General features: G+C 44.9%; 1 non-coding gene across 1 annotated transcript in view; it reads left to right on the top strand.

Annotated features, from left to right (window-relative positions):
• The window catches only part of LOC103351033 (formin-2), a 134,321-nt gene that overhangs the window by 96,257 nt on the left and 12,382 nt on the right, over positions 1-25,682 (top strand). Inside the window, exon 10 of the transcript XR_011381527.1 lies at positions 2,386-2,482. This is a non-coding gene — a transcript (formin-2). The remainder of the gene's footprint in view (positions 1-2,385; positions 2,483-25,682) is intronic.

Below are 25,682 nucleotides of genomic sequence, written 5' to 3'. Positions count from 1 at the left end.
ACTTCAATAGACATTTTTCAAAAGAGGAAATCCAAATGGCCAACAGGCACATGAAAAAATGTTCAAGGTCACTAGCAATCAGGGAAATGCAAATCCAAAGCACAATGAGGTTTCACCTCACCCCAGTTAGAAAGGCTCACATACAGAAATCTAACAACAACATATGCTGGCGAGGATGTGGGGAAAAAGGGACACTAACCCACTGTTGGTGGGAATGCACACTGGTGAAGCCACTATGGAAGTCAGTCTGGAGATTCCTCAGAAATGTGAATATAACCCTACCATTCAACCCAGCCATCCCACTCCTTGGAATTTACCCAAAGGAATTTTTTTTTTACAGGCAGAGTGGATAGTGAGAGAGAGAGAGACAGAGAGAAAGGTTTTCCTTTTTGCCGTTGGTTCACCCTCCAATGGCCACCACGGCCGGCGTGCTGCAGTCAATGCATCACACTAATCCGAAGCCAGGAGCCAGGTGCTTGTCCTGGTCTCCTATGTGGGTGCAGGGCCCAAGCAGTTGGGCCATCTTCCACTGCACTCCCGGGCCATAGCAGAGAGCTGGCCTGGAAGAGGGGCAACCGGGACAGAATCTTATGCCCTGACCGGGACTAGAACCCGGTGTGCTGGCACCGCAAGGTGAAGGATTAACCTATTGAGCCAAGGCACTGGCGGCCCTTAGGAAATTAAATTGGCAAACAAACAAGCAGTCTGCACCTTAATGTTTATTGCAGCTCAGTTCACAACAGCTAAGACCTGGAATCAACCTAAATGCCCATCAACAGTAGACTGGATAAAGAAATTATGGGACATGCACTCTATAGAATACTATACAGCAGTAAAAAACAATGAAATCCTGTCATTTGCAACAAAATGGAAGAATCTGGAACACATCATGCTGAATGAAATAAGGCAATCCCAAAGGGACAAATATCATATGTTCTCCCTGATCAGTGACAACTAACTGAGTACCAAAAAGGAAACCTGTTAAAATGAAATGGGCACTGAGAAACGGTGACTTGATCAGCCCTTGTCCTGAATGTTGATGAACAACTCAATACTTTATACCTTGTAGTATTTTTTTTGGTTGTTCTACTTAATACTATTGGATGAATTCTGTAATTAATACACAGTTATTCTTAAGTGTTGAAACTTAACTGAAAAGTGATCCCTGTTAAATATAAGAGCGAGAATAAGAGAGGGAGGAGATGTACAATTTGGGACATGCTCAAGCTGACTTGCCCCAAACGGTAGAGTTAGAAACATACCAGGGGATTCCAATTCAATCCCATCAAGGTGGCATGTATGAATGCCATCTCACTAGTCCAAGTGATCAATTTCTGTTCACAATTGTTCATAATGATAGGACTAAGAGCCAAAGGGATCACATAAACAAGACTAGTGTCTGAAAATACTAGCTGATAGAATAAAAAAGGGAGAGAATGATCCATCATGGGAAGCGGGATACACAGCACACTCATAGAATGGTGGATGTCTTAATCAGCACTCTGGCCTCAGAATCAGCCCTTAAGGCATTCGGATCTGGCTGAAAAGTCCATGAGAGTATTTCAGGCATGGAAAGCCAAGACACTCTGGCAAAAATAAATAAATAAATAACTGACCTACATGAAAAATCTCTGTGATTGAGATCCCAGTAGAAAGAACAGGTCATCGAAGAAGGAGGTACCTTTTTCTGAAGGGATGAGAGAACTTCCACTTTGACTATGAACTTGTCTAAATATGATCAAAGTCGGTGAACTTAAAAGGCTTCCATAGCCTTGGCAACTCATGACAAGAGCCTAGGGTGATTACTGATGCCATAATCAAGAGTGTCAGTTTGTTAAATCAACAGCAGGAGTCACTGTGCACTTACTCCTCATGTAGGATCTCTATCCTTAATGTGCTGTACATTGTGATTTAATGCTATAACTAGTACTCAAACAGTATTTTTCACTTTGTGTTTCAGTGTGGGTGCAAACTGTTGAAATCTTTACTTAATATATACTAAATTGATCTTCTGTATATAAAGAGAATTGAAAATGAATCTTGATGTGAATGGAAGGGGAGAGGGAGCGGGAGGGGGGGTTGCAGGTAGGAGGGAAGTTATGGGGGGAGAAAAAAGCCATTGTAATACATAAGCTGTACTTTGGAAATTTATATTCATTAAATAAAAGTTAAAAAAATAAAAATTAAAAAATAAATTAAAAAAAATTTTAAAAAATCACTGAAATACTGCTGATGGAAAGACAGTTATTTACTCATATGTAAAAATGACAAAACACTAATTGTCTTCTAGGAGGTACTCCTGAGAAATTAATCTAAGAGGATTTGGAATTGAACCTGGAATAAGCCTGTGTAGATGTCTAAGTTTGAATGTCTTCTCATCAACAGAACTGTGGAGCCCGAAGCATTCCTGTCATTTCCCCAGACAACCACGAGAGGGCAAAGCAGGACTACTTATGACAGTGGAGCCATTGCAGAAGCCTAGGTGAGCTCTCTTCAGATTAGGGTTACAGCTTCAGAGAACTTTAGAAGAAACATCTCTGTGCCAGTATTCTCCAATGTAAGAAACAAATCAAAGGTAATACACTAACAGGAGGACGGACTCTGAGGCACACAGACAGGGAAATGGAATTGCCCTGTGGTCTCTGTACAGATCTGCCCTCTTGCTGTCCATCCATGTCATAACTTCTCCCCATGTAAATTGTTTTGATGACCAGATGGCACTGTCTTGTGTCAGTCATGTGGCTTCTTCTTTGTGAAGCGGATCCCTGGTAGCCTGTGATGCTTATCTCAGAGAGTGGAAAGGAACTGAAAGGATAAGACACAGGGCAGGTAATGGGCAGGAGGGCTCAGGGCACAGCCTGCAGGGTTTGAACTCTCATAGTTAGCACAGCTAAGATCTAGTGCACACCAGCTGAAGTCCCAGTGACAGACTTTTCTCTTCCTTGGGGAACTTCACCAAAATCACTTAGATTTGAATAGCATGTGCAAAGTACCTACAACACATTTGAAGGAGTCTAATGCTTTCTGTTACAATCCTGGGTCTCCCTCCCCAGATGATCAGTGTCCAGACAGCAGAGTTTACCCCTTGCTCAGGCCGTGTCCCAGGCCCCACACTCAGCAGCAGATGTGGAAGAGCTGCCCACTGCTCCTGGGTGCATGCACTTGGCCAGGAGATACTTTGTGAATCAGGACCAGCCAGGATGTAAAGTCCCAAATCTATGCTGCTTGGTGACCTTCCAGGCCCCTTATCCCTGATTCCCTTCCTACTGCATCCCCCAGACACGAGGCCCCACCCCCACTGTTTCCCACAATGCTCATCCTGCTGTGACTTCTGCTTAATTTGTCCCTTCAGGTAGGACTACTCTGCACATTGGGTGTCATGGGACAGCTCAAATCCCCCTGAGTAGCCCACTGGATATCCCTAGCCTAGTTGATCTGCCATCACTTGCTGTTGTTTCCTTGTATGGACTAGACAGCAGCATCACCTGAACCCTATGTAAGCCTTAGCTGCAGTGAGCTGACTTGGGGACCACACATGCAGCTTTTAAAGCATCTTATTGGCTCATGCATGTCAGCGTACTTTTCAGAGGCAGGTACCCTTCACCTAAAAAAGTCAGTCTATACATTTTGACTTACATGGTTTACATGTCTCAGCCTACTTTTCTTCTAAGGACAACATCCAATTCCCTCAGCTGAGCAATTTGTAGCAATTTTGTGTTTTCTTTCTGAGTTTCTGTACTGAAGCTTTGTACAGCAAGCAGACCAGGCTACATCCTCGCATGTGGAGGCTGGACACTTCTGCCAGTTTCTCTGCTGTGTGTGGCACCAGGGGGTGGCTGCCTCTCCACTTGCTGGGGAGATGCATTTTGCAACACATCGTTGATATCCTTTCTTGATCAAATGGAATGGAGCTTAATCCATTTCTCAGGTGGCATTGGTATTTGTAAATCCCAAGCGTTCTTTGACAAAACAGTTTATACTCAAAGATGTTTCTTAGAGAAAACATAAGCATCAAGGTTCCAAGAACCTCAGCAGTCAGAGAAGCAGCTATTGCAAAGCCTAGGGGCAAATACTGCCCTTGAGGTTGACAGATTCTAGAAGAGTGAAGAGGGTGGTTAAGGAGGCAGGTTTAATGAGTCCGCACAGTGGCTTGCCACGTTTAAACGGCATCTCATATTGTGTAGTATTTCTTCTCCTCTGGGTTTATTTTCAGAGTATGAATAAGCTGACTAGCTCTTCCATCATTTCAAAGTAGTTCACCATGAACTTGTTTTTAAGGATTTGCGTATTTGAAAATATAGTTACACTGAAAGTGAGAGAAACAGAGAGAGAGAGAGAGACAGAGAGAGAGAGAGGGAGGGAGATCTTCTATGTGCTGGTTCACTTCCCTAGATGGCCTTACTACGAGTACTGGGCCAGGCCAAAGCCAGGAGCTTCTTGTTAGTCTCCCATATGGATGGGTGGGGCCCAAGTACTTAGCCCATCTTCTTCTGCCTTTCCCAGGCCTCCAGTAATGGATCTGGATCAAAAGTGAGGCCTAAACCAGCACCCAAAAGGGATGTAGCATTGCAGTCCGCAGTTTATCTGTTATGCCACAATGCCAGCCCCTAACCAGTAACCTCTAACTTGCATAACCACGTCATTTATTGTGTAATGACCCTTGCTTTTTGTAAAAAATACTGATTTATTTGAGAGGAAGAGTTAGAGGGAGAAGCAGAGAAATAGAGAGAGGTCTTCCATTCATTGGTTCATTCCCCAAAAATCTTCACTGGCCAGATCTGGGCCTATCTGGAGGCAGAAACTACTTCCAGGACTCCCAGTGGGTGCAGGGGCCCAACCACTGGGCCGTCTTCCACTGCTTTCTCAGGTACATTAGCAGGGAGCTGGATCAGATGTGGAGCAGCCTGGACTTTGACTGTTGTCCATATGAGATGCCAGCACTGCATACAGAGGCTTAACCCACTGCACCACAGTGTCACCCTGAATAATGCCCCTTTAATCTTAAATTTCTCCTTGGACTTTTACAAAATCAGTGATAATTAAAAACTAGTCTTAAAAATATTGGCCACTCATGAACAAAGGATGTACTTTTCTCTAGAGAGAGGAGAGAAGATCTACATTGCTTATGTCCTTGTGTAAAGACTGACATAGTTTTTGGATTCAAAAGGCTTCCATAGTCTAGGCAGCTCCTATCAAGAGCCTCGGGTGGTCCCTGACATCATACATAAGAGTGTTAATTGTTAAATTAGTGACAGGAGTCACAATGCACTTCCTTCCCATGCAGGACTTCTCTCTTCAATGAGATGTATTATGAGAGTTAATTGTAAAATTTGTTCTCAGTTTTGTGTGTGTGTGCATGTGTGTGCAAATTATTGAAATCTTTACTTCGTATAGAGTTGGTCTTCTTTGTACAAATTTCAAATGAATCTTAATGGAGAATGGGGCTGGGAAGTGGAGAGGGAGGAGGAGGTGGGGTGGGAGTGTAGGTGGGAAGGCGGGCATGGTGAGAGGAATAACTATATTCCTAAAGTTGTACTTACAAAATTTGCATTCCTTAAAAAATAAATTAACGGCCATTGGAGGGTGAACCAACGGCAAAGGAAGACCTTTCTCTCTCTGTCTCTCTCTCTCACTGTCCACTCTGCCTGTCAAAAAAAATAAATAAATAAAAAATAAATTAACTACTAAATTAAAAAAGGAGTAGGTGAAATCAAAGAAATAGGCTAGTCAGTGTAAGAAGTGAAATGTGACCTGAGACTCCAGGAGGAGGTGCTTTCAATCTTTTTTTTTTTTTTAACAGGCAGAGTTAGACGGTGAGAGAGAGAGAAAGGTCTTCCTTTTCCCGTGGGTTCACCCCCCAAATGGCTGCTACAGCCGTCGTGCTGCACCGATCCGAAGCCAGGAGCCAGGCGCTTTCTCCTGGTCTCCCATGCAGTGTAGGGCCCAACACTTGGGCCATCCTGCACTGCACTCCTGGGCCACAGCAGAGTGCTGGACTGGAAGAGGAGCAACCAGGACAGAATCCAGCGCCCACTCAGGACTCCAACCCGGGTTGCCAGCGCCGCAGGCAGCAGATTAGCCAAGTGAGCCTTGGTGCCTGCCCAGGAGGAGGTTCTTATGCTAATATTGAGGCCAGGGTGTTTGGAACCAACCCCCCCCCCCCCCCGCAGGAGGAAATGTGCATGGAAGGGTTTGCTTGGGAAAGTGGGGAGACAGCATAGAAGCCGGCCTCATAGTCCGAACACGGGCCCATCTCTGACTGCAGGTCCCTCTACCCAGCTTCAGGCCAATCTGGAGCAAGGAGCATCCTCACCTCAGCAGCAAAGACCCCTGCCCCTCAGCCCATGCCCAGAGGATCCCCATGCAAGTGACATTGTCCTTCCTGGGGTGGTGGCAGTGACAACTCTGCACTCTTGAATGTGAGCTGTGCAAAATCACAGTTTCTGTGCAGAATCGGGGGCTGGATGTTAACAGAGGTGCCTCCCGCAACTCCTCACCTGATAATGACCCATGCCCAGCTTGCCTCATTGAGCCAACCAGTGGAACCTCTCTAGGGTACTGGCCCTGGAGCACGGGCCCCCAATAACCCTATTCTGGGTTGCATCCTGGCCTCTGGTCAATTTCCATTGCAAGGGGGTGAAAATCCTGGTTGGTTGTCAGTGGTTTATTGCTAACACCTGGTTTCCTGTGCAGCCCCAAGAAGGCTACTTTTGTGTCTCTTTCTTTTCAAGGAATATGTATATAAGTTAGACCTCCTGGGAGTTGTAGTATGTGCACCCTTTTGAATACAATGCTGCTTGAACTAAGTGGTAAACAAGAGAATGTTGGAGATTAGCACTTTTATCAATTCCTTGTCTGGGGATTTTCATCTTAGCAGCTTCCTTTTTTTCATGGAAGAAGTTTGTTGAAGCAACTGTGGACATGGCAGGTCTGAGTGAAAGGGGAAAACAGCAACACCTGTGGTAGTGTTCATAATCACGGGCTGTAGTACAGGGTGTTCAAGGAGAGCGTCGATCATTTAAGGAGACAAACTAACTATTCTTTCAATAAATCTTAACCCTGAAGTAATCGCCAGGCAGACACAGGGTCAGATCTCTGAAGTGGAATTAGGTTTCACGTTCTCCACAGGTAATATGGTTTATGTTGTGTAACTTTTGTCCCGGCAGGCCCGGGAGCTGTGAAGTCCCCTGTGCACCTGCACTGAGCCTGCTCCTGCCTGCATGCCAGGCCTCAGCCACAGCTGCAGCCCTGCTGTCAGGGAGGCCCAGTGCATTCTTCAAAGCAGCCCAGGTGCCAGCAGGGTGCGCTTCAGCCTCTCCTTCTTCTGGCTCCCACCACTGCCTGCCTTGCCAGGTGAGTCCCCTGGACCGGGTGGAGCACCACTGAAGACAGTGATGGCCTGATTTTCCCAGCCTTGGCAGCGGGATCGCAGAGCAGTGAAGCAGAACTAGAAGGTGCCAAGCAGCACAGCTGATGCCACTCAGGAAGGCAGCCACTGTGGGGCCCATGGAAGGCAGAGGCCACGAAGGAGGGGAGTGGGGGCAAGAAGGCTCTGGGCAGGCATGGCCATGGGGACACAGGTGGCAACTCCAAAGGAGAATGTGTTGGAATCCCAGGTGCTGCATTCCGCGGAACTGGAAAGGGCTTACTCCCTGGTCCCAAAGATGCAGGACCTCAGCCCCTCAGGGCAGGAGTCTGGCCCTTCACGAAAGAATTCTGGAATGGTTCTGAGTGCTGGTCCAGGGAGCAGTTGGGGTGGTCCACGAGAATTTGAAACCAGTGGTGGGGTTGTGGAAGGGACCCAGGGCCAGATGGGGTTTTGCACTGAGCAAGAGGATCTGCTGTGGAACTTCCTGCAGCCCTGTGCCTCTTGGACCTGCTGGGTTTTTTCTGGAGTCAGGCTGTACTACCATGGGTCTGGGCTACCTGTAGGAGGGGCGGTGAGCATCCCAGGAGGTGACCTGACTGTCTGGAGCCCAGGTTGTTGCCTCCCTGTGCTGAATCTCAGCGCTGTTTCAAGGCTGCCCACCCATCATCCCCTGTTCATCAGGACCACGCCCCTGGCCACCCAGCTGGCCCAGTGGCTTCCTGTCTCAGGTCCCAGCGTGAGCCCCAGGAGCAAGAGGCCTGTGGATTTGTAACTGAGTCCGGACCCTAAACAGTCTTGGCTTCCCCGCGGCCCAGACCAAGGAGCATGAAGTGGCCTCAGTCTCTGCAGGAGCTGCACGGAGGAGGTGGCCCGCGTGACCTGGGCCAAAACTGGCAAACTGGCTGACCATTGACATAAGTGGACCATTGCTATGCAGGGTCCCAGGCGCAGGGCCCCACAGCTGTGAAGGGCTCTGGGAAGGAGTCCCCAAGTAAGCTCGCCTTCCCTAGCTTCATTCTCTCTCTGGCGTTTCGAAGGCATTGTTTGGCATGTGTCCTGTACATAGTGCCTCCTCCTCTCTAACCAACTTGGTTGAATTTTTTGGGATACCCTTGCTGGTATCAGTTCTCTTAGATGGTCTGGAAGGAATCCTTTACTTGGATCTGTCCTACAGACCTGTGCTCCTGTTCTGGGTCATGGCAGGCAGATCACCTCCTTGTTTGCCTTGGTAGTTAGACCCCCATTCTTCTCTTTCTTCCCTTGTCTGCCCAGTATTAGGAAGAACAAGCTTGTTTCTGGTCCAATCACAAAGGTGGGTGTTGGGGGCACAAGGAGCCCATTCTGGGGCTCTCCAAGGCCGTCTCTGAGTGTTCTGGTGTCGGTACATATGTGGGTGTTTCTGTGTACCTGAAACGCGTGTTTTCTGTCTGGCAGCCATCTGGTGCAACTCCTTAGTGAAGCTAAATGGTCACTCCTGGTAGCTGATGCAAGCCAATCTGATGCATGCTATTCAAAAAGGTGGACATCATAGAGCTATTAGGGAAAGTTTCCTTTGGTTTCATGGACCAAGCAAAACAGGCTATAGCTGGAAAATAGTGAAGAGGAGGAGGCTAAACCCAGACCTAGTCCCACAGAGAGACCTCTGCGGCTTGGCATTTGTTACAGACTCACAGCCAGGGCTGCCCAGAGCACAGTGACAAGGTGAGTTTGTTTTGGTAAATGTCAGTTAGTATGATGGCTTTATCTTCTTTAACAGGATTAGCAGTCCCTAGGCCTTAGGATTAGAGTCCACATGGAGAGTGTCACTTAGTTTCATGTTTACATACTGGTTTCTCTCAATGCTGATATGTTTGTGATAATTATGTGAATGACTGAAAGTTTCAAATGCAGAGTTGTGGCTGTGGAGTAGGCTAAGCCTCTGCCTGCAGCACTGGCATTGAATATGAGCACCGTTCAATTACCTGGCTGCTCCTCTTCCTATCCAGCTCTCTGCTTATGGCCTGGGAAAGTAGCAGAGGATGGGCCCCTGCATTCATGTGGGAGACCCAGAAGAAGCTCCTGGCTTAGATTGGCCCAGCTCTGGCCTACGTGCTGCCATCTGGGGAGTGAACCAGTAAGCAGAAGATCTCTGTCTCTTCCTCTGTCTGTAAATCTACCTCTCAAATAAATGAAATCTTAAAAAAAAAAAGTTTCAAATGCTATTTCAAAATTTTAAAATCTGTTAGTAGGCTATGATTCAAACTTTAAATTGGAAGAAATTACTCCATGAGGACAGCTGTTTCTTGAGAATGCATTAACCATTTTTATGACCATATTGTACTTTCTCTGAGTTACCTTTTAATATGCATTTGTAGAATCTCATAAACATGGCCTCTGGTGTCATTTTAAATGCTGGTTTTTTATCCACTTTTTCCTTCCCTTCTTTGATTCTGTAGATTCAGATAAAAGAGTGCTTGTAGTCTCATGACCACAAGATAAATTGTGAAAACCCAAACAACAAATAGATCATTTCTGATGGCAAAATGGAAAGTTGTTGAATGAATTTTTGTGAGTTTAATGTCAGTGAGAAATCTGTATTTTCTGCTCATCTAGCTATCATAATTTTTTCTGACAGTTGAATAATTCACTATAATTACAAGTATTATTCATTAGCATTAATTGCTGTTTGTAATCATGTAGGACTGTGAATTTATAGGTAACATTCATCTATCAAGCGTGTGTGTGTGTGTGAGTACACACTTGTTTATGGATATAGTCACATCACCAAATGCCCTAACTGCTGTTTCTGGGCCAGGCTAAATCCAGGAGCTGAGTACTTGATCTGGGGCTCCCAGGAGTGAGACAGGGGCCCAAGCACTGGAGCCACCACCTCCTGCTTCCCAGATGAATTAGCAGGAATGTGGATTCGAAGCAGAGCAGCCAGAACTTGGACTGGGACTCCACGGTAGAGCACAGGTGTGCCAGTGGGCTGCTTAGCACACCACACCCCATCCAGGCCCCATAAGCAGTGTTTCAGGGGTGTCAGCATCCACATGTTTGTCTTGTTCACTCAACGTGATTTAGAAAATAGATTCCATAGGCTTAACATAGTCTGGTGAGTGGTGAGGAAATGTTGGGGAAGAGGTGAACAAACTCTGAGAGAGCATCCTGGGATTCACTCGGAGGCAGACACAGAATGTGGCAGAATCTCCTGACTGCTGTCTGAGTGCCTTTCTTTGCTCCTGATGTTTAATGCTCTAAAACAGTGTGTGGAAGGAAATTCTGTTTTAAAAATATTTATTTTACATATTTGGAGTCAGAGTGACATTAGGGAAAGAGAAAGATTTTCATTCCACTGGTTTATTCCCTGTGTGGCCACCACAGCTGGTGCTTGGACACCCAGAATTCTGCCTGGGTCTCTCACATGGGTTGCAGAGACGCAGGTATTGGTCCCATCCTGTCCTGCCTTCTGAGGTACATTAGCAGGGAGCAGGATCTTAAGTGGAGCTGCCCAGCCAAGACTCAAACTGGTGTTCCAGCATGGATGCCCGTGTTACAAGTGCTTGGTTAACCTGATTTGTCACAATGCCAGCTCCAGGAAAACCATGTCAAAGACAAGCTAATATAGGGGCTATCATAGTGGCGCAGTGGGAAAATCAACCACCTCTGGCTCCATCACCACACATGGGCACCAGTTGCATCCCCAGCCCCTCACTTCAGATCCAGCTTCCTGCTAATGCACTTGGGAAAGCAGGGGTTGATGCTCCCAAGTATTTGGGTCCCTGCCACCCACGTGGGAGATGTTGATGAAGCTCCTGGAACCTAGCTTGGCCTGGCACATCCCTGGTCACTTTAGGGGTAAATCAGCTGATGGAAGATCTCTGTCTCTCCTTTTCTCTCTGTAACTCTGCCTTTTAAGAAAATGAATAAATCATTTTAAAAAGGGGTTACAGAATAAAAAGACTTGATTTAAAAGGTTTTCCATGATTTTGTGCTTCTTCAAGTCATACTCTAATGGTTAAACTGTTGGCCTTCCTCTGGTTGCATTTGAAGGGTGACTGCTGGCCAGGAGCAGATTTTCTCCAGGCAGCTCTCATGGACCTTCTAGCTGTGGTGGCCACTGTCGATGGACTCAGGCCCTGGGTTTAACCGTTGGCTCATTGATCTTCCTCTGCTGGCACACTTGATCCTTATTTTTTTTAAAAGAACTTTTATTTATCTCCTTTTTTAAAGATTTATTCATTTATTTGAAAATCAGTGTTACAGAGAGAGAGGAGAGGCAGAGACAGAGAGAGAATTCTTCCATCCGATGGTTCACTACCCAGATGCTCAAAAGCCCAAGCTTTGCCAATTCGAAGCCAGGAGCCAGGAGCTTTCTCCAGATCTCCCACATGAGTACAGGAGTCCACGGACTTGGGCCATCTTCTACTGCTTTCCCAAGCCATAGCGGAGAGCTGGATAGAAAGTAGAGCAGCCAGGTCTCGAACCAGCACCCATATGGGATGCCGGCACTTCTGGCCAGGGATTCATTCATTTATTATAATTGATTCTTGGCATTGCTTGCTAATTTACAATCTCTTGGAAATTACCAGAGACTAGGGAATCCCTAGACTTTTACTTAGGGAAATTGCTTTATGGCCTTAATTTTTTTTGAATTTTAACAGATTATTCCCAACTTGTTTTGAAACAAGTCATCATATATTCATAAGCATGTTTTCTTTTTAAAACATCGAATGATGGGCTCTCCGCTCTGCAGGGGGAACAGATTTTTATTTTGCTTTTAGCTACTTTTCTAATGCAAGGAAAAATTGAAATCAAGAGGGAATTTAATGGCACATATTTGTGTCCCCTTGATAGTGATAAAAAAATTTCTACAATGAGATAGACCAAAGATTTATCTTGTTCCAGCTGTTAAGAAACGGATAATGTCTTAGTCTACTGCATTTAAATATTTTACAGTAAATTTGTCTGAAATCTGCTTTTCCAGGTGTATCAGTAGGGAGTTGATTGAGAAATGGAGAAGACAGGTCTTGAACCAGAGGCCATATGGGATGCCAGCACCACAGGTTGGGGTTTAAAGTTCTATGCCATGATGCCAGTCCAGCTAAATCACTTTTCTAAAAGATTTATTTATTTATTTGAAAGGGAGAGTTAAAGAAAGAAGGAGAAACAGAAGGGGGGAGAGAGGGAGCTTCCATCTGCTGGTGTGCTGCCTGAAAATCTGCAATGGCCAGGGCTAGGCCCAGCGGAGGCCAAGAGCTTCATCTGGGTCTCCCCTATGTGGGTACAGGGGCCCGAGCAGTTGGGCCATCCTCTGCTGCTTTCCCAGGCACCTCAGCAGGGCACTGGATTGGAAGTGGCACACTCGAAGCTGTGTGGGATGCAGGCAGCACAGGCAAAGTCTTAACACGCCACTCCATGTGCTTAGCTGGCCCCTGCTACATGACTTTTGATAGGAGCCTTTCCAGATCCATTATGTGCTTATTGGTCTTATGTTGAAAACATGGTATAAAATGTGATGTATTTTTAACGTCTCAGTGATCTTCATGCACATCATTTGTCCATCTTGTGGCATGTGTAGCCTGCTGAACTCAGTGTGCTGCTCCAGAATTTGGTCTCTACAATTTCATGACAGTTTCTTTGTTGTCAGCCATTTTTTCTTAGGGCTGGCTTTCGTTCCCCTCCCCAGTCCCTCGTAATTTGTTTTTGGCTCAATTTGTCACCAGCTTATAACAGCTTATTTGGATTTTAGCTATATGTATTGGAGGTCTATTAAATGCCTCTGTGTTGGTACGTGTCCTAACCATCTGTAACCTTACACAAGGCAGGGAGTACAGCTGTTCATCCTACTTTCCTCAGCAACCCAACACTTGGGCAAGTAAGCCAACTTGCATATGGGATTCAGCTGGTAAGTTGCCCATGGATATGGCTATGTCTTTAACAGGCAAATCTATTTCTGAAGTCTATCAAATAAAAGCAAGGATGTCAGTGAATATTCAGAGCACTAGCTCATCAATAAAACGTACAGACTTTACAACTGTCATTATGGGATGCTATTTGTCTGTGCTAAAGGTTTCTAGGTTTCATGTCAGCAGAGAATGCTTCATTCTAGGCATTCACATTTTCTCCAGGGGCTTGCTAAATTGTCGCACTGACATTTTTTAAGGCCAAGAACATTAGAAATAGCCCCTGAATAGGTGAACAAGTCTAGTTAACTTCCAATATATGAATGAAAGAGTCATCCTTGTTGTTTAGAGTGTGGATAAATGGAAAGAGATTTATAGAGATGCTATCCTTTCCTCCTGTAGAATGGCTTCCTGAGTTCTTTGTATGAGTAGAATTTTGCAGAATAATTAGGGACTGAGGGCACTAGTTTTAACTAATTTTATCTTGTTCTGAAACATCCTTTCTCATTGTTTCTTTTGAATATGACTTGGATCACTGTGAAGTACTCCAAAGTTTTAGTTATGTATTTTAAAGACCACTTGATGAGCTGAGGACTGGCTGAGTTTTAAGTGTATTTAAGGATCTGGTTGTCAGCTGTGAATATCTGCAATAGAGTAGTTGTTTTTAGTGCTTTTCCGTCTTTTAGCCCAGTGGGAGGATGGTAGCAATAGTTTCTATAACCACTGTTATTCTAGGTTTGTTGTATCCTAGCTTTGACATTTAAGGGAATTCAGGCAATTTTTTCATATAAGCATGAAGATAGTGGAGTTATTTCAGATGAATAATGTTAAGATCTGTGTACAGAATGGATACAAAGCCCCATCACTCTGCTTGGTTCATAGGAGATGATTGGTCCCGACTGCTTCCTGAACCTGATTTATTGCCTCAATAAATTTCATTGTCCAAAATGATCATCCCCGACTTTCTTACACAGAAAGGTGTTGAAACTGCATACAAAACCTGGCAGGATATGAATTGACCAGACACTTGCAAAGAATATTTTTAGTCCTTAGGGTTTGTTTTTTGGGGAATGATTATTTTATAAATATGCAGTACATCTTTCTTCACTTTTAATGTTTGTAAGCATTTTTGTTACTTTCTCAGGATGAGAAAGGAGGTTTGGAGAAGAAAGCCTAAGAAAGTGATGTGGCTGGGAGGTTACAGGTGGGTGTCAGTTTGTAAGAGAGGTGGGGAAGGGGGAGCAGCAGCTGCCACCCTCTGTGTGTAAGTCCTGCACAGGCTCTGGCTTGCACAAAGCCTACCCATGCAGCCTCGCTCCCCTTCATCAACTGCTGCCTGCAGACAAGCAAACCTGCTGGCTGCTCAGTGAACCTACACTGCTTTGCCTTCTCCAGGTCTTTGTATTAGAGTCTTACCCTCTTGGAACACAGAATCTGTCTCAGGATTCAACATCAGGAAAGGGCTGGGTGAATCAGAGGGCCTCTGTTTCTTTTCCAGCTGAATCTGATTTCAGCTCAATGTTGCAGTCCTGTAGTTGAGGTCTACAGATTATATGTGCTGCTTTGATTCTGAGGTTCCTTTGGTTTTATTTCTTGCTGTCGTCTGCCTTTTTCTCCTCCTTCACTGCTTGCCTGATCCCATCTGTCAGTTGTCTACTCTCCTATCCACCATTCACAGGTATCTATTCTGTGCCTTGTCATGTGCAGTCAATACCATAAGCATTAAGTAAGCTGAAATATAGAGGAGTATTTGTTTTTCTGTTTTCTAAGGTTGGGGTGCAAGGGGTATAAGCAAGCTGAGTATCTTTGCTTCCTGTGGACACTTAATGAATTTAAGCTTGAAGTTGTTACACATTTCAGTCCCTAGTATGTATGATGGTTTGTGAGGTGTGATTGAGTGAGTTATGAATGTTGTGTGTTGGTTTGATAGCGTTAGTGTTGAGAGAACCACACCTATTTATTCTGTAGGTTAACTGTATAAACAGTTACCATAACTCTCAGTTTCTACATACAGATTTAATTGGTAAGGAAAGAAGAGGCAACTGGAATACAGTGGTCCATTCTCCACTGCCATCCCAGACACATGAGCAGGGAGCTGAATCATAAGTGGAGCAAATGGGACGCATGGTTTACAAGTATTTTCTCCATTTTGCTGATTGCCTCTTCATTTTGTTAATTCTTTCTTTTGCTGTGTGGGAGCTCCTTAGTTTTTTTTTTAAAGATTTACTTATTTGAAAGTCAGAGTTACACAGAGAGGAGAGTCAGAGACAGAGAGAGAGAGAAGTCTTCCATCCGATGGTTCACTCCCCAGTTGGCCGCAATGGCTGGAGCTGTGCCGATACGAAGTCAGGAGCCAGGAGCTTCTGCTGGGCCTCCTATGCAGGTGCAGGGACCCAAGGACTTGGGCCATCTTCCACTGCTCTCCCAGGCCCTAGTAGAGAGCTGGATCAGAAGTGGAGCAGCCCGGTCTCGAACCGGCGCCAATATGGGATGCTGGCACTTCAGGCTAGGGCACTAACCCACTGTGCCAGAGTTCCAGCCCCGAGCTCCTTAGCTTTATGGATTCCTATTTGTCTATTTTTGCTTGTATTGCCTGTGGTTTGGGGTCTTATCCAAGCAGACTTTGCTTATGCCAGTGTCTTGCAGCATTTCCTCAATGTTTTCCTCTAGGAGTTTTGTTTAGGTTTCAGGTCTTCTATTTAGATCCTTGACCCATTTTGAGTTGATTTTTGTATAGGATATCAGGTAGAAGTCTTGTTTCTAACACCTGCATGTGGAAATCTGATTTTTTCCCCAAAGATTGATTTATATATTTGAAAGTCAGAGTCAAAAAGAAAGGTGTGAAAGATCGATTCTGCATTCGCTGGTTCACCTCTCAGATGGTGTCATTGGTTGGGATGGGGGTAGTCCTAAGCCAGGAGCCAGGAGCCTCCCCTGGGGTCTCCCACATGGGTGTCAGGGACCCAAGCACCTGACTCATCCTCCATTGCCATTCCCAGGCCATCAGCAGGGAGAAAGATCAGAAGCAGAGCAGCTGAGACACAAACTGGTGCCCATATGGGATGCCATCCCACAGGTGGCAGCTTTACCCACTACAGCACAATGCCAGCCCTGGATATTCAATTCCTCCCCCCACTGTCCTTTCATCAGGACAGTCTTCATTTGTCAAAGATTGTTTGTAGATCCAAGGGTTAGTTCCTGTGGTTTCTATTGCACGGCTCTACACCTCTGTATTTTTACACCTACTAGGCTGCTTTGATTATATATGACCTGTAATATGTCATTTTTCCCCTCATAAACCTGTTATTTATGGAATGCAAAGTTATTGCACTTCAAAATACATCGGCAGGAATATAGTGATTCCTCCTGTTGTATCCCCCTCCTGCTCACACTCCCACCCTCTTCCTCATCCCTTACCAATTCCCAGTCTCATTCTCCACTAAGATGCATTTTCTTTTTTTTGTTAATTTTTTTAACTTTTACTTAATGAATATAAATTTCCAAAGTACAGCTTATGCATTACCGTGGCTTCCCCCACCCCGGAACTTCCCTCCCACCCACAACCCTCCACTCTCATGCTCCCTCTCTCCTTCCATTCGCATCAAGATTCATTTTCAATTATCTTTATATACAGATTGATTTAGTATATATTAAGTAAAGATTTCAGCAGTTTGCACCCACACAGAAACACAAAAGTGTAATATACTGTTGGAGTACTAGTTATAATGTGTTGTGCATTGTGATTTAATGCTATAAGACCCATTTTCAATTAACTTTATACACAGAAGACCAACTCTATACTATGTAAAAACTCAACAATTTGCACACACACACAGATATAAAACTGTTCTCCACAGTTGGTTCAAGAGCAATAGTTGGTACAAGGATTGGAAACAGCATGCTAGGAGAAACAGAGGGAAAAGGTGAGCCCTGGAGGAGAGGAAGCTAATGAGGGACTCGGGACAGTGGAGAAGGTCAAGTCCAAGAGGCAGGCGGCAGTAGGGGTGACAGTGGTTGTGACGGGAGTGAGGATGAACCACTAGTGCTTAGGAAAAGAAAGGGCGGGACCCAGGGCCGGGGTGGAGAGCACAGGGGGAGCTGCAAGGATAAGGATGAGAGCTGCACCTTGGTGTCCACTGCTGCCGGCACCCTGGAAACGGCCATGCTGGGTGAGGCTGGCGGGGGAGGACGGCGACTTGGAGAGGGAGGGGAGCAACAGTGAGGCAGGGGACAGCCTCAAGGAGGAGAGGAAGAACCGCTCTTCCAAGGAGAGCTCCAAGAAAGGCAGGACACGAAGCGCATCTTCCTCCTCAGATGGAAGTCCAGAGCCCAAAGTCGGGAAAGCTGGTGCCACTCAATGTGGTTAGGACACCATGACTGTGAGGAGGCTGAAGCACTACATCCGGACCTGTGGTGCCCATCACAACTCTCAGAAGCTGCTGGTCTCCTGTCGCTCCCACAAGGAGCACCTGAGTGTTGTCCGGGCCGAGCTGGAAGCTCTGGGCATGAGGGGTAACCCTTCCTTAGAGAAGTGCCGGGCCCTGAAGGTGCAGCAGGAGGTGGTGGCCGAGGTGGCCTCCCTGGACATTGCTGACATCACCAGTGGTTCAGGCTGGCCACGCAGACACACAGCTTGGAACCCCACAGCAGCTTCACTGGGAGCTGTTCTGCATGACAGACCCTGGACTAGGAGGAAGGAGGGCCCCGGCTGGCCCCCACGAACTGGACCCACATGAGTGCCATCATCAGCAGTGACCGTGACAATCCCTCAGTGCCTCACCCCCAGGAGGACCCTTCCCACCTGTCCGCATAGGTAGTCCACAGAGCATGAGCTCTGTGCCTTCACGGAGCTGAGGCAGCTTTCCCTGGACAATTTTGCAGCCCCAGGGACACAAGCTGTTAGGACATAACTTCCTGGCTTCACATCCTCTTTCCAGTGTTCAAAGGGTTTATTACTTAGGTCTTAATAAAGCAATGTTTGTAATCATCTCAAAAAAAAAAAAAAAACCAGCATGTGATTCTCGTGGTGACCAAGGCCTGGAGCTGAATGGAGGAGGGCCCGCCTCTCACCCCAACCTGGGGGCTAGCTATAGGCCCTGTGGGCCCATGACAGATGTCAAGGCCAGGTCAGTGGGTGCTGGGTGCAGGGAGGATGAAGAAGCCTCTGACGTGATGTTGTGTCAGTCATGGCAGGAACACTTGCACTTCTGGGCAGCAGAGGGCGCTGGCCTCCACCACATGGATCTTCCTGGCTCTCGCCTGGGCAGCAAAGGACAGGATCCCAGAGCCACAGCCCATGTCCAGCACAATCTTGTCCTTGAATTCGACGTGGTACTGCAGAGTGACGCGTGGGTAGGTGCCCATCCTCCCATAGTTCTGCATCATGTTCTGCTGCTGGGACAGGTAGCCATAAAACAGGAAACACTGAACTTCTGAGGATCTTTTTCCATGCTTTCTCTCTCAGTCGGTGTGCATCCTGTTGGTGAGATGCGTTGCTTGTCAGCAGCAAATAGATTTTTTTTGTTGTTTTTTTTTGTTTGTTTGTTTGTTTTTGGTTTTTGGTTTTTTTTTTTTTTTTTTTTCGCTTTTCAACATGTCTGTGTCTTTTAAGTGGAGCCTTGAGATCATTTACATTCACGTAGTCACTGATAAGTAAGGACTTGGGCCTGCCAGTTTCTGACAAGTGTTGCTATTGTTTACTTTGATTTCCTTTGTACTTTTACTGGGAGATTTTCTGCCTGCAACTTCTTTTGTAGTGATGACCATTTGTCTGTGTTTCTGTGTGCAGCACATCCTAAAGCATCTTTTGTAAGGCTGGATGGGTGGTGCCGAATTCTTTGACTATCTGTTTGTTAGGGAAGGGCTTTATTTCACCTTTCTTCATAAATCGTAGCTTTGCAAGGTACAGTATTCTGAGTTGACAGTTTTTTCTCTTAAGACTTGGAATATATCTCCCCATGTCTCCTAGCCTGTAGGTCTTCTGGTGAGAAGTCCATTGTGAGTCGAATTGGAGATCCTCTTAAAGTAATCTGGCATTTCTCTCTTGCACATTTTAATACCTTTATGTTTTACTGGGAGCATCTAAGTGCAATGTGTCCTTGTGAAGATCTTTTCTGGTCTTCTCTATTAGGAGTTCTCTGTGCTTCCTGTATTCGGTTGTCCCTTTCTTTCTCCAAATTAGGGAAACTTTCTGTTACAACTTCACAAAAAAGGCCTTCTAATCCTTTCTCTCACTCCATGCCTTCAGGAACTCCTAGAACGTGTATGTGGAATCATTTGATAGTATCCTGTAGATGACCTACCATATTTTTTAGTTTCTGTTTCTTCTTGGTTTGAGTCTGACTGTGTAGTTTCCTGCAGTTAACAGACTGTTCCTCAACAGGCAAGACAAAGGCTTTTCAAAGCCATTGCTTCTCAAAATGTCAATTTCACTTCTACAGATTGCCGTTTAGGTGCTCTATTAGTTTTCAGAGGTCATAGAGAACATGTGGTATTTGTCCCTTTGGAACTGGCTTGTTTCAGTAAGTATGATGTTTTCCGGGATTTATCCAATTTATTGCAAATGACTGGATTTCACTTTTTTTTTATTGCTGTGTAGTGTTCCCTGGTGTACTTATCCTCTAATTTCCTTATCCAGTCTTCAGTTGATGGGCATTGGGGTTGATTCCATATCTTCTGTCTTGTGAATTGAGCTGCAATAAACATGGTGGTACAGAAAATTCTTTCATATGCTGATTTCATTTCCCTTGGGTAAATTCCCAGGAGTAGGATATCTGGGTTATATGGTAGGTGTACATTCAGATTCTGAGGTATCTCTATACTATTTTTTTTTTGTCATCAGAGTGGACAGTGAGAGAGAGAGACAGAGAGAAAGGTCTTCCTTTGCCGTTGGTTCACCCTCCAATGGCCGCCGTGGCTGGCGCACTGTGGCCGGCGCACCGCGCTTATCCGATGGCAGGAGCCAGGTGCTTATCCTGGTCTCCCATGGGGTGCAGTGCCCAAGGACTTGGGGCATCCTCCAATGCACTCCCTGGTGACAGCAGAGGGCTGTCCTGGAAGAGGGGCAACCAGGATAGAATCCGGCACCCCAACCGGGACTAGAAACCAGTGTGCCGGCGCTGCAAGGCGGAGGATTAGCCTAGTGAGCCACGGCGCCGGCCTCTCTATACTATCTTTCACAGTGTCTTTACTGATTTACATTCCTACACAGAGTGGATTAGGGTACCATTTGCACCACATCCTTGCCAGTCTTTGTTGTTCCTTGGTTCCTGTAGGAAAGGCATTCTAATGATTGTGAGGGCACCTCATTGTGGTTTGTTGTCCATTACCCTGGTGTCTAGTGATCCTGAGCACTTTTTTTTTGTCACTTGGGCAGTTGGATTTCATCTTTTGAAAAATGCCTGTTTAAGACCTTGGCCCATTTCTTCACAAGGTTGTTTGGTTGTTGCTGAGGTTCTTGAACTCTTCATATATTCTTGTTTTTAATCCTGTATCAGTTGTATAAGTGGCAAATAATTTCTCCCATTCTGTCAGTTGCCTTCCCTTTGCTGAGTGTTTCTTGTGCAGTACAGAATCTTCTGATTTTGAAATACCATTTGTGCATTTTGGCTTTGTAGCCTGTGCCTCTGGGGTCCTTCTGAGAACTCTTTGCCTATGTCAATGTCTTGCAAGGTTTCCTCCATGTTCTCTAACAATTTGATGGTATCAGGATGTCGATTTAGGTCTTTAAAAGAGTTTGAGTGGCTTTTTGTGTAAGGTGTAAGTTATCAGTCTTGCATAATTCTCCCCAGAACCGTTTGTTGAAGAGACTCTTCTTTCTCCAGGGATTGGTTTTGGCTCCTTTGTCAAATATAAGATGGTTGTATATGCTTGGATAAATTTTGGGTGTTTCTATTCTGTTCCATTGGTCTATCCATCTGTATTTTGGTACGAGTACCATATGGTTTTGATTATAACTGTTCTGTAGTACATCCTGAAATCTGGTATTGTAATACAGACAATTTAAAAAAAATTATATTGCTTTAGCGTTTTCAGGCCTCCTATATTTTCATATGAATTTCAACATCATTATATTCTAGATCTTAGAAGAATGTCCTTGGTATTTTGATTATTATCACATGGAATCCATAAACTGCTTGTGGAAGTGTGGACATCTTGATGATATGTATTCTTCCAATCTATAAATGTAGAAGATTTTTCCCTTTTTGTATCTTCTTGTATTTCTTTCTTTAATGCTTCATAATTCATATCATAGACAGCTTTGACACTCTTGGTTAAATATACTCCAAGGTTTTGATTTGATTTTGTAGATACTGTGAATGGATTGATGTTAGAAGTTCTTTCTCAGCTGTGGCATTGTCTGTGTATAAAAAGGCTATTGATTATTGTGTATTGATTGTGTATTGATTTTGTATCCTCCTACTTTACCAAATCCATCTGTGAGTTCCATTCATCTGTGGTGTCTTTGGATCCCCCATATATAGAATCATGTCATCTGCAAATAGGGATAATTTGACTTCCTCCTTCCCAATTTATGTCTTTTGATTTCTTTTACGTGTCTAACAGCTCTGGCTAAATCTTCCAGGACCATATTAAATAGTAATGGTGAGACTGGGCATCCTTGTCTTGTTCTGGATCTCTGTGGGAAAACTTGGCAACTTTCCCCATTCAGTAGGATGGTGGCCATGGGTTTGTCATAAATGGCCTTGATTTTGTTGAAGAGTGTTCCTTCTAAACCCAATTGGCTTATTATCATCACATGAAAGGGTGATAGATTTTATCAGATGCTTTCTCTGCATCTATTGAAATAATCATAAGCTGTTTTTCCTTCATTTTGTTAAGGTGATGTATCACATTGATTGATTTATTGATTGGGAATATTGAACTATTCCTGCATACCGAGATAGATCCCACTAGGTCCAAGTGAATTATCTTTATGATCATGTAGGATTTGATTGGCCAGAATTTTGTTGAGGATTTTTGTGCCTATGTTCATTAGGGAAATTGATCTGTATTTCTCTTTCTTGGTTGCATCTTTTTCAGGTTTTGGAATTAAGATGATGCTGGTTTCAGAGAAAGAATTTGGGGGGATTCCCTCTCTTTGCATTGTTTTGAATATCTTGAGAAGTGGTGTTAGTTCTTCTTGAGATGCATTGAGAGCTCCTTTATTTCATGCCCTTCCAATTTCTTCATGAAGGCACAAATTGCTCTAAACTTTCCTCTGAACAGTGCTTATGTAGTATCCCATAAGTTTTGGTATGTTGTAGTGTCCTGTGTATATATCTGTAGGTCCATTTTTTCTATAGTGTCGATTAACTCTATTGTTTCCTTGCTGATTTTCTGTCTGGTTCATGTGTCCCTTGCTGAAAGTGGGGTATTAAGTCTCCCATTGCTATTGTATTTGAGTCTATGCCTCTGTTTAGATATTAACAGTTCTTTTAAAGTCTATTATGTCTGATATGACGGTGGTTGCCAAAGACCTTTTTTGGTTTCTGTTAGCATGTAATATCTTTTCCCATCCTTTCACTTTCAGTCTGCATGCATTTTTGTTGGTAAGATGTTTCTTTTAGGCAAAAAATAGATGGGTTTTGTTGTTTAAGCCATTCAGCCAGTCTGTATCATTTAACTGGAGAGTTCAGGCCATTGACATTCTAAAGAACTAATAAGTAACAATTTGCCCTACCATTTTCACATTAGCATCTCTATTGTTTATTTTGGATTTTCTTTTTTTTTAAACTGGGAGATTTTTGCCTTTACCTTCTTTCTTAGTGATCACCATGAATCTGTGTTTCTGTGTGTAGTACATCCTTCAACATCTTCTTCAAGGCTGGGTAGGTGGTGCAAAAGTCTTTATATTTCTGTTTTTTTCTTGAAGGTATTTTTTTTAGGTTTCTTTATTTATTTGGAAGTCAGAGTGACACAGAGAGAGCAGAGGTGGAGAGAGAGGGAGAAGTCTTCTGTCCGCTGGTTCCCTCCCCAGTTGTCCACAGCATCAAGAGCTGCGCCAATCCTAAACCTTGCCAATCCGAAGCCATGAGCCAAGAGCTGCTTAGTGTCTTAAATGTGGGTGCGGGAACCAGCAATTTATGCCATCTTTGACTGCTTTCCCCAGCCATAGGAGAGAGCTGGATGGGAAGTGGAGCAGCCGATACTGAAACCTACACCCATATGGGATGCTGGCACTGCAGATGGCATCTTTACCTGCCAGGAAACTCCACCGGTTCTTGGGGTATTCCTAACTTGGGTGTTTGGACTACTGCTGCTTCTGAAGCTGATTGTAGCTCTCGAGCTGCCATGAGTTTAGAAGTGGCTGGAGCCAGAGCTCAGTGTATCTTTGGAGCTGAGATTGGAATAGTTGTTGGCAATGACTTTCACTGCAGATAGGACTAGAGTTGGCTCTTCCTGAGTCTGCTGCAAGTTCTAGGTATGGACATGTCACTAGAATCATGACTAGAGTCAATTTTGGAGCTTATTTTAGTTGATACTTGGTGCCAAAGCTACTTGTGGAGCTGGTAGAGGAGCTAAACATAGAGATGTCCCTAACCTTTTGGTTAGTGCTAGAGCTAGCACTGAAGCTAACTCTAGTTCTGGAGACAGTGCTGGCTCAACTGTCACCAAAGCAAGCTCTAACATCAAACTTTGATGGGTATGGCAATGGTGTGGGCTGTATTTTTATAGCTGGTGATGTAGCAAAGGTACCAGAGGTGGCTTTGGGTCATAAAATTCAAGAATTGGTGTTGACTCTACCAGAGGCAGTAAAGCTGGTGCTGTCTCTGATGCCAGACTGGGTGGGGAATCTGGGGTGGGAGGTGGCACTACTCCTAACCTGGTGCCATACATGGTTCTGCAGTTGAATCTCTTTCTGAAGCTAGTGCTGGTTCTCAGTCTAAACATCACAGTCAATGGCCCCATGCTGGTGATAGAGATTTAGTGGATATGGCTCTAGTGTTGCATTACCCACTGACTCTGCCTCTGCAGCTGGAACCTGGATGAGCTCTTTGAGCTCAGAAGTCAGTGCCATGGCTGTGATTGAAACTAGTCTTCCTCTTAATCTGGTTCTGTCTTAACACTGGAATTGAGGTTAGAGTTGGTTCAAATTTTAGTGCTATCACTAGAGTATAGACAGGAGTTTGAGATAGAGTTGTTCTACTTCAGCAGCTGGTGGTGTAGATAAACAGACAGCTTCCTCGAACCATTGCCTGAAGCCAACTCAGACACATGGGAGTTGCATTGGAGCTAGACCTGGAGCTGACTGTATTTGAGCACCTAAAGCAAAATCTGGTGGTGAAGGTGGCTGTAGCTTTGTGTCTTAAACTAGCTTTAAATCTGGAGAATGCACAGGGCTGGCTGAAGCTCTAGAAAGAGAGAGTGAGCTGGTTATGACCATGGCTCCAGTCTAGAGCTGACCGTAAACTCTGGTACTGGCGGTATTACTACTGTGGTAGCTGGGGATGCTGTCATCCAGGAGGTCATGCTGGAGCCAATTCTGGTGCTGCTTCTAACTCTGGAGACTGCATCAACTCTAGGTCTGCCTGCGGAGCTGCTTCTCAGGCCACAGTCCTTGCTAGAGCCAGCTCTGGGTCTGGGCCTGTTATTATCTGTTATTCTACAATTGGTTTTTGATGTAATTCCAGTTTTGGAACTAGTCAAAACTGATAATAGAGCTGTCTCTATCTCTAGAAACTTTGATGCCTCCTGGATTTTTTTGTAGCCCTGAAGGATTTGCTAGACTTGGTGGTGAACCTGCTTGTAACTTTGGATTTGATGCTAGAACTGCTTTGAGATTGACTGTAGTTCTGGAAATGACACTGGAGTTATTGTGGAAATGGTACCAGGACTGGACCTGATCCCAGTTTAGGAACTACTTTAAGAATTTCTCCAGGAGCTGAGAGTATGGGTATAGCTGGCCAGAGTGCTACCTCTGATCCTGATGCCCATAATAGGCACTAACTCCTATGTTGTGGCTGTGCCTGGAGCTCCTGCTTTCTGTGGAGTTGGCACCAGCCATGGGTGGGCTCTGTGACTGGCGCCAAAGCTGATGCTGGAGCTACAGCAGATGAAATGGTTTCAAATAACAGTGAGTCTGTATGCCTTTCCAGACATAGACAATATCTCAGTGTCTTTGAATGAAACCAGAATTTACAACACAGCAAACTTAGCATTCTTAAACTGTCAGCCCCAGAGAGAGGATGTGCTGATCTTGGTCTCACCAAGTAGTCCCACACCTCTGATCTCCATGGGGGGAGATAAGTGCTGTCTTCCCTCCTAATTTTGGAGTCCTGAGAGATGCAGGGACACACCCACGCAGAGGTTGAGCATAAGGAATACCAGGGTCAGTGGCTGGCCCACCGGTAGTGACAAAGGTCAATACGGGAAGGGCCTGGTGGTAATTCAGGGCTGTTCTCAGCTGTAAGCCTCTGTCTGAATGT

This window comes from Oryctolagus cuniculus, chromosome 13 (assembly GCF_964237555.1).
Source record: "Oryctolagus cuniculus chromosome 13, mOryCun1.1, whole genome shotgun sequence".
NCBI classification, from domain to species: Eukaryota; Metazoa; Chordata; class Mammalia; order Lagomorpha; family Leporidae; genus Oryctolagus; species Oryctolagus cuniculus.
Note: the sequence above shows the minus strand (reverse complement) of the source record. Positions and strands in the feature narration are given on the sequence as shown.